This window comes from Rhincodon typus, chromosome 8, assembly GCF_021869965.1.
Source record: "Rhincodon typus isolate 14 chromosome 8, sRhiTyp1.1, whole genome shotgun sequence".
Classification (NCBI taxonomy): domain Eukaryota; kingdom Metazoa; phylum Chordata; class Chondrichthyes; order Orectolobiformes; family Rhincodontidae; genus Rhincodon; species Rhincodon typus.
Window position 1 is genome coordinate 94,176,091 of NC_063339.1, and position 8,978 is coordinate 94,185,068.

The window sequence follows — 8,978 nt, forward strand, 5'->3', positions numbered from 1 at the left end:
AATTGCAGCTGACATTGCTGATGCAGAACTGTAATATAGATTGAAGCGATACTGACTGGTCCACGACATAATTCTGCTTCTAAAGATCAGTCAATATTTCATAGTTATTATTGTAAATTTTAACCACGAACACGCCATGGCAGTGAAGGCACTGAATCCGAATCAGTAAACTACTCGGGAAGACTTCGATCTGTATCACCCTGGTCACTGCCTGATTCAGCATTGCATCTCTCATCCTTCTGCATATGATCCTCTCGGCTCCATCTCGGTTTTGTCGCATTATCTTGGTTTATAATGCACAGACTATCCTGTTATCTATTACATTGCAGTTTCTAATGCATGAAACCCTGCCTTACAGGGCACAGTCTTCGCTCTGTAGCGCAGTATTGAAAGCAATGGTCTTCTAAAGCACCAGTCATGAGTTTACTTCTAACTGGAGGATATGAGAATGTTTGTACAACTGCCGCATCCAATATCCAAAGGAGCACTTTCATATCGTCTGAAATTTTGCCAATGTCATGTCCTCCACAGGCCAGCAGTTCGGTGAGGTGGGGTATTATAAACTGCAGATTGACAAGGAAACAATGGGGGACCAACCGAGAGGGGAGTGGCCGAATGCTTTTTTTCTTTGCTGTAATCAGATTCTGGTTTTGAAGTTTGAAATTGGACAATATAACCCAAATGGGTGAAATCCTCCTTTCTGGGCGCTGGTGTCTGCTGAGGCCTTTGTCACCTTCTGGGAAATGTGTCTGTGTGTTACCTTCTGGGGGTGAAAATGTGGTCCAGTTCCCCAAGGAAACGTGAACATCTCAAACGGCCGGTCCATCGCCTCGTAGTGCACAAGGCTATGGGCCAAGGCTGGAAACTGGGATGTTGAGCCTCCTTCCGTATTGTAAAAACACGATGATTCAATCACTTTGGAGGAGAAACAACTGTCGGAGAAAGAAAAAAATCCAGAAGTTCTGTCATTAGGAAACGATGCGCGATGCCCTTCCACCGTCCCTGGTGGTCTAGTGGTTAGAATTTCGGCGCTTTCACCGGCGCGGCCCAGCTTCGATTCCCAATCAGAAAGTCAAGTTTTATTGTTCCTGATGGTGACAACAGCAAAAGCAATGCGGCTCTGTCCGCAATCCTGCAATGTCAGTTAATGCCCCCGAGAACATCAGAGTCCATACGACAGCCACTGAAAGAGGGGAAAGGTGCCTCAGCCGTCACTGCGCAGTCAGGCTATTCTATTGTGTTGTGTTGTTAACAGGGACATCAGCAGTAAGAGTAACATTCACAAGATGAACAACCAGCAAAGATAATCACCTTCGCTGCTTCAATTCAATAGTCTCTCTTTTGTGACGCGGTGAGTTTCACTGGCATTTGTCGTCAGGAAGCTACAATTCGTCCTATCGAGTCTGCTCAGCCATTCAATGAGATCGCTGCTGATCTGATAAATGTCAACTCCGCTTTCCTGCTTTCCCTCCGTAACCTGAGGTAAACTCGAGCCTAATCACAATATCATATATTACCGATATTTTTCGGAAGTTTAGATTACTTCAGTGACCTGTACATGTTTGCATGAAATTGAATAAGACGAAACAAGCAAAAAAAAAGCCCTTCCCGCAATTCAACCCAGTGCGGGGTCAGCCATATGACAAAAGTAAGAAAGCGAAAACATTACCTCCATTTCTCCCAGCACAGATTTCTCTCTTGACGAGTTGAATATTTGCAGCATTTTTCTTTATAATTGTGACATTTTCACGGACAAATCCTCCCTTAATCCACAAACATCATAACCAAAAACTATTTTGCCTCAGATTAAAATTGCTGAATATCTTTTCATACAGCTTGATGCCCCAATAATCCCTGCTCCATGTCAATAAAAGCTGCTCCGGGTAAGGTTGGAGCTCACAGCCTCGGCATTTCACGCGCCTCCATGCCGCCAAAGAAGGACCGTGCGCTCACCGATTGCGTCACTTCTACCTGTATCACCCTGGTCACAGTCTGATTCAGCATTGCATTCTCTCATCCTTCTGCACATCATCTCCGCGGCTCTATTTCGGTTTTGTCACATTGTCTTGGCTCATAATGCACAGGTTATCTCGTTAGCTATTATCACAGCTGATGTCCGCACGCTCATTGCCATCCCCATTTCCGGTTGTATCTTCGTGGCTGGGCCACTGAGTTTCTCTGGTTCCGGACCTGGGAACTGGGATTATATGGTCATCTGCAGCAATGGTTACTTCCTTGTGTGAAGGAACCGGTGAAGTATCCGATGTTAAACTAGATTGCTATTGAAAGATACATTTCAACAAGTGCCTGCACTATCCTCCGAGTCTTTGATATTTTTTTTAGAAATCTATCAATCTCGGTCTTCAACATACTCATTGATGGAATCTCCACAGTCTCTGGTAGCATTGTAATTACAGATTCCAGCCCTCTGTTAATCCCCACATTACAGTGCGCTGCTTGGAAAGAATTCCTATTGTGGATCTGGAGCTGTTCCCAGCATATCCTCTGCTACTGTAGTTATTGCTCATTATCAGCCAGCGGTTTTACGTGGTGCCGTGATCGTATAGTGGTTAGTACTCTGCGTTGTGGCCGCAGCAATCTCGGTTCGAATCCGAGTCACGGCAGTGAGTGTTTGCTGCAACTCTTTTTTATTCCTTGTGACACGGGCAACAGCAATGCGGCAAGTATCAAACATTTTTACTTGAAAATATTCTTTGAGGTGGTGACAATCATCTCTCAACCCCCACTCTCTCACATATCTGCATTTGATGTATCAGAATTCAAACCCACCACTTGGAGATTTCTCTCCCACCCACAATCACTCACCCTCCTTTACGTGCCTCCTTCCACTTCACTGAGGCACTGCACAATCTAACATCCATTTTTACATTGACAGCGTTCATTCTGTCTTGTTGCGGTCAGTGTTGCTGTGTGAACATGGCCTGTCTCACCACCGGGAACTTTAAACCAGACGAAATATTTAGATACTGGGACAGTGAGATCAAGACTCATGTCGCAGCTTTTACTGACATGGACCAATGATTATTGGAACATCAGACTTAGGAAAACGACACATGGCAATAATGAGCAAAACAGACTTCATTCGAAAAGACCAGTTTCTGTGGCTTTCTGCATCATTTATTGCATTTGTTGATTCGGCTATAGCAAGAGTATTGTGTGCAGTTCTCTAATTCACGTTATTGTGGGATGTGATAGCACCAGAAACGGTGCAGAAGAAATTTACCAGGACATTGTCTAGGCTGAAGAGTTTCCATGATGAAGACAGATCGAATAGACTGTGGTCGTTTTCCTCAGAGCAGAGGAGATGTACAAAATAATGAATGCTATTGATAGGGTAGACTCATGTAAATGCTTTCCCTTGATGGAGGGATCACCAGGGGCCATAGATTTAATGTAAGAGGAAGGAAGTTTTGAGTAAATTTGCGGAAAAACGCTTTCAACCAGAGGATGTTTGGAATCTGGAAGCCACTGCCTGCAAGTGTCCAAGAGGCAGATATCCTGATGACTTTAAGAAGCATTCAGATGTGAATTTGTGATGCTATGGCATTGATGGCTATGGGCTAAGCAATAGAAAGAGAATTTGGATAGTTAAGCGATTTTATTTGATTGGTGCACACGTAAAGGGCTTAAGGGGCATTTACACTCGAGGTCCTCAGCACTGTAGTGGTTAGTATCCTTGCCTATCAGGTGGGAGACTAGCGTTCGATTCCCTACCGGGCCGGATCCAACAATTTTTGGGGCCTTTCAGCAAAAAGGAGCCAGCTTCAGCTGATGTCTGCGTGCAGTATGCACATTCTCACCATGTCTGCGTCTGAGTGCTTCAGTTTCTTCCCACGGTCTGAACTTATGCAGGCGAGGTGAATTGAACACATAGAACATAGAAGAGTACAGCACAGGCCCTTCGGCCCACGATGTTGTGCCGAACTATTATCCTGCTCTAAGATCAAACTACCCGGCATACTCTATATTTTAAAATCATCCATGCACCTGTCCAAGACTCGCTTAAATGTCCCGAATGTATCTGACTCGACTACCACCGCCGACAGTGCATTCCACGCATCCACCATTCTCTGTGTAAAGAACCTACCTCTGACATCTCCACTATATCTTCCTCCAATCACCCTAAAAGTGTGCCCCCTCATTATAGTCACTTCCACTTTGGGAAAAGGTCTCTGGGTATCCACACTATCTATGCCTCTCATCATCTTATATACCTCTATAAAGTCACAGCTCATCCTTCTTCACTCCAAAGAGAAAAGCCCGAGATCCCTCAACCTTTCCTCATAAGACCTGGCCTCCAGTCCAGGCAGCAACCTGGTAAATCTCCTCTGCACCCTCTCTAAAGCTTTCACATCCTTTCTATAATGAGGTGATCAGAGCTGAACACAATATTCCAAGTGTGGTCTAACCAGGGTTTTAAGTAACTGAAGCATAACCTTGCAGCTCTTAAACTCAATTCCCTTGCCAATGAAAGCCAACGCACCATACACCTTCTTAACAACCCTATTAACTTGGGTAGCAACTTTGAGGGGTCTATTGATGTGGACCCCAAGATCCCTCTGTTCCTCCACATTAATCCTGCAATTTACCCGACATTCCGCATTTAAATTCGACCTTCCAAAATGAATCACTTCACACTTTTCCAGGTTGAATTCCATCTGACACTTCTTTGCCCAGCTTTGCATCTTGTCAATGTCCCGTTGCAACCTCCAATAGCCCTTCACATTATCCTCCGTGCCACCAACTATCGTGTCATCATCACACTTACTAACCCACTCTTACACTTCCTCATCCAAGTCATTTATAAAGACCACAAAGAGCAGGGTTCCCAGAACAGATTCTTTCAGAACACCACTGATCGCCAAGCTCCAGGCTGAATAATTTCCATCTATTGCAACCCTCTGGCTTCTATTGGACAGCCAATTCTGTATCCAGACAGCCAAATTTCCATGAATCCCATGTCTCCTATCTTTCTAGATGAGCCCACCTTGGGGAAACTAATCAAATGCCTATCTAAAATCCATATGCACCACATCCATTGCTCGATCTTCATCAATGTAATTTGCCACATCCTCAAAGAATTCAATAAGACTTGTGAGGCATGGCCTGCCCCTCACAAAGCCACATTGATTATTTCTAATCAAATTGTGCTTGTCCAAATAATCATAAATACTGTCTCTCAGAATCCTCTCCAATAATTTGCCCACCACAGAATGACTGACTGTTCTGTAGTTCCCAGGATTATCCCTATTCCCTTTCTTGAACAAGGGAATAACATTTGCCACCCTCCAATCATCTGGTATTACTCCAGTGGACAGTGAGAACGCAAAAACCATCACCAAACTTTCTCTTCCCTCGCTTCTCGGAGCAATCTTGGCCATATCCTGTGTGGCCCAGGGGACTTTTCTATCCTCATGTTTTTCAAAATTTGTAGCACATCCTCTTTCCTAACATCAACCTGTTCGAGCGTATCTGCCTTTTTCATGCTATCCTCACAAACGTTAAGGTCCCGCTATCCCTGATAGGCACTATCGTTACTCTGACCATCCCCTTGTTCCTCACGTAAGTATAGAATGCCTTGGGATTTTCCTAAATCCTACCTGCCATACCTGCCTTCTTGCTCTCCTAAGTCCATTCTTCAGTTCCTTCCTGGCTACCTTGTCGACCTCTAGAGCTCAGTCCGATCCTTGTTTCCTTAACTTTAAGTAAGCTTCCTTCTTCCTCTTGACTAGATGTTCCACATGTCTCGTCATCCAAGGTTTCTTCACCTTACCATCCTTTCTTTGCCTCAGTGGGACAAACCTATCCAGTAGCTGTAGCAAGTGCTCCCGAAACAACCTTCACATTTCTGTCATGCATTTCTCTGAGAACATCTGTTCCCAAACTCCACGCCAAAGTTCTTGCCTGACAGCATTGTAATCCCCCCTCCCCCAAAAGTGAAATAACATACCTGGGCTCATCGAGGAGTTGTACCCAGGACCTCTCGCATGTTAACACTGCATAGTACCCTATGCAAGGGTCATACCACTAATCCAACAAGCCTTTACTGTTTTTGGCTTCATATAATTCATATAATTGCTATGGGAAATTGCCCCGTTGTGTGCGGGGATGTGCAGGCCAGGTTGGTAAGCCATGCTAAATGCAGGTTTATGAGAATTAGCGGGTGTCACGATTTCATACTTGGCTCTGGACGAGAATGGTCACCGTTTCGTATCGGGGTCTGGGGTATAATGAACACTCTTTTATGTTGGGCTCTGCGAAAGAATGTTTACTGTTTTATATCGGACTCTGGGAGAAAGTTCACTGGTTTCTACTGGGCTGCGGGGGAGAGTGGTCACGGTCTAACATCAGGCACTGGGGCCGAATGTTCACTGTTGTACATCGGGCTCTGGGGAGATTAGTCACTGGTTTATATCGATCCCCATTCTACTCCTCCTATACTTTCACGGGTGTGATATGTGCTGCAACAGATACGTGCAGCCCTTCAATCAAAACAAAAATGAATGGCAAGCTGAACGTATCTTTTAGACTCAGTGACCAACAAAGGCTTTGTGTCTATGAGAATGTATATTCCGATAAAGAAAATACGAGCTCTACGACATTTCTGGGATTTAAAAATTCACGTTGGAATATGATTCGGTCCCTTGTTCAAACCAGAATAACTTTCCGGTGTAAGTGTAACATGATCAGCACCGGACTGCAGGTAAAATGCACAAAGCCGAGTGAGCCGCGCACGAGATAATACCGTGCAACATACTTACAGTTATTAAGCCTGTGATGCAAAATAAGTGGCTCCGAAAAAAAATCCTTCGTCTCGAATGGTAAGCAGATTTAGAATCCGAGAACGGCAGATCCCATTGCGAAATTGTTACACAGGCAGTCCAGGCACGAACAACATTATCATAATTCCTTTCACTTTCCCTGTCTTTCTGCTTCGCCGGTCAGTGTTCCGGCGAAGATTTCCACTTCTGGGCAAGAGCAAATACCAGAGGTCACACGACACCATGTCATACGAGCGATTGTCTCAAAAATGATTTTTGCGATGTTGCTGCCGGAAGACGACGAAAGTGAAGGCACCGGTAAGGGCTTCGAGGAAGCCTATCCTCCTCATCCATTTTCTTAGCTGCTCGGCTATGCCGAGCTACAATATCAATTTCCCACCAGATGCCAATACCCTGGGACATTTCCAAACTGCTCCTCCAAATACACTGGAGGTTTAATCCAACTCCACTTACTGGAAACTGCTCAAGTCAGGAAATGAAAAGAATAAGAGTAAGAATGACCCACGAAAAGTGAACGCGAGCTATCACAGTCTCGATTAGATGAGGTTTCCCTTCTGATCAACAATGTGGGTGTGCCTGCACCGCAATGATTGCAGCAGATCAAGAAGGTGGCTCATCAGCTCCCTTCTCCAGAACAGAAATGAAGGAAATGGGAGAAATTTCACAGAGCAATGCCCTCCTTTTCGCCAGAAAAGGCAAATAACTTGAAGTAGACTCAATGCAGGATTTTGTTTCACACCAGCGGCAAAATAACGATCTGCATTCACTTTCAACGAATAGGGTGAGCAACACAACTTGCCTGGGACATGGCGTAGCAGCGCAGCCTGCTTGTTCCCACTATCATGCTGGGGGCATTCCGCATGTGATAACCACTGCACCATGGGAACATGCCGTGGAAGCTGACCCGATGGAGGCTGTTGTGCTGTCCCACGTCAAAGATTACTTTGGGCAAAATAGAGAGAAGTTAAACGCATCTTCGGTATAACAGGTAGCCACAGTGGGATGCAAACGCACACCTTTTCAGAGATTGGAACCTGGATCCAGCAGCTTAGACCGCCTGGCCATATCACCACACCATGGCCTCAGAGCTCACATATGACATTCCCCAATGATGCGACTGCACACAACTGATACAAAGGCACCGGGAAATTCTTGCGATGAACCCCATCCTTCTTGTCCATTTTCTTTGCTGCTCAGTAATGCCCCGCTACAATATCAGTTTCGCACCAGATGCCGATAGCCCTGCAATCAAAACCAATATCGACGCAAAGCTGAACGCATCTTGTGAGATTCGGTTGAGCAACAAGTATAATGTGCCTGTGCGGAAGTATATTATGCTTCGATAAAGAACACATGACTGCACCATATTTCCGGGTTCACCCAGATCACTTCTGTCACACACTGAAAACTCACAATTTTTCTCCTCTGTTGCCGAGAATGAAGATTTTGTTGAATAAACCCACACGGTCACAAAAGAAGATAATTTTCCTTGTGAATTGGGTAATGTTCAGGGAGACTACATTGATGCTTTCCGTGGTATCCTCAGAATTAGGTAATTCTGGTTCAGCTCCATTTGACATGGAGCCGCCCAGGAAGTGACCATTCTCATTCTGTGATTCTGAACAGTCTTGTTGGTGCAGGATTGGAGTTGGGTTTGCCCCTTTAAAAGTCTTGTCATTTATTATACAAGCGGCTGCACCTACAAGCTGATCTCTGGGACTTCCAGTGAAGTGGAAACAACTTGCACTCTGAAACAGGAAACCAGTATCTGAATTAAAGCAGCAGAAGAGAAACCATGTTTTTGGCACAACGAATTCTGCTAGCTTTACTCATGATGCTGGAGAACTGAATCGCTGGCCTTCACCTCAGAAAGTAAAGTTCCAAGATGCAAGGACGCCCAGCGTGGGGCTCGAACCCACGACCCTGAGATTAAGGGTCTCATGCTCTACCAACTGAACTAGCCGGGCTCGATTAGTAGGTACTTCTTTTCCCATTTCACACTGAGCCAAATCCCTTGCAACCTCATTTCAATGTGACAAAGATGATCCACCTGGAAAAGCACAAGGTTCCATTTCATTCCTCTCAATCACAAATAACATCAGCTACATCTTCCACTTCTCAGCTGTTACTCCTTCAGACCATTATAATCCATTTTCAGCGCTTGTTCCGGGATTT

At 45.0% G+C, this 8,978-nt stretch overlaps 2 non-coding genes across 2 annotated transcripts; one reads left to right on the forward strand and one right to left on the reverse strand.

The window, feature by feature from the left end:
- The first annotated feature begins 2,552 nt into the window (after positions 1 to 2,552).
- trnah-gug lies at positions 2,553 to 2,624 on the forward strand. Its single transcript has one exon. It is a non-coding gene; the product is annotated as a tRNA-His (tRNA).
- A 6,073-nt stretch (positions 2,625 to 8,697) lies between these two features.
- On the reverse strand, positions 8,698 to 8,770 carry trnak-cuu. The gene has a single exon. It is a non-coding gene; the product is annotated as a tRNA-Lys (tRNA).
- Positions 8,771 to 8,978: the final 208 nt, after the last annotated feature.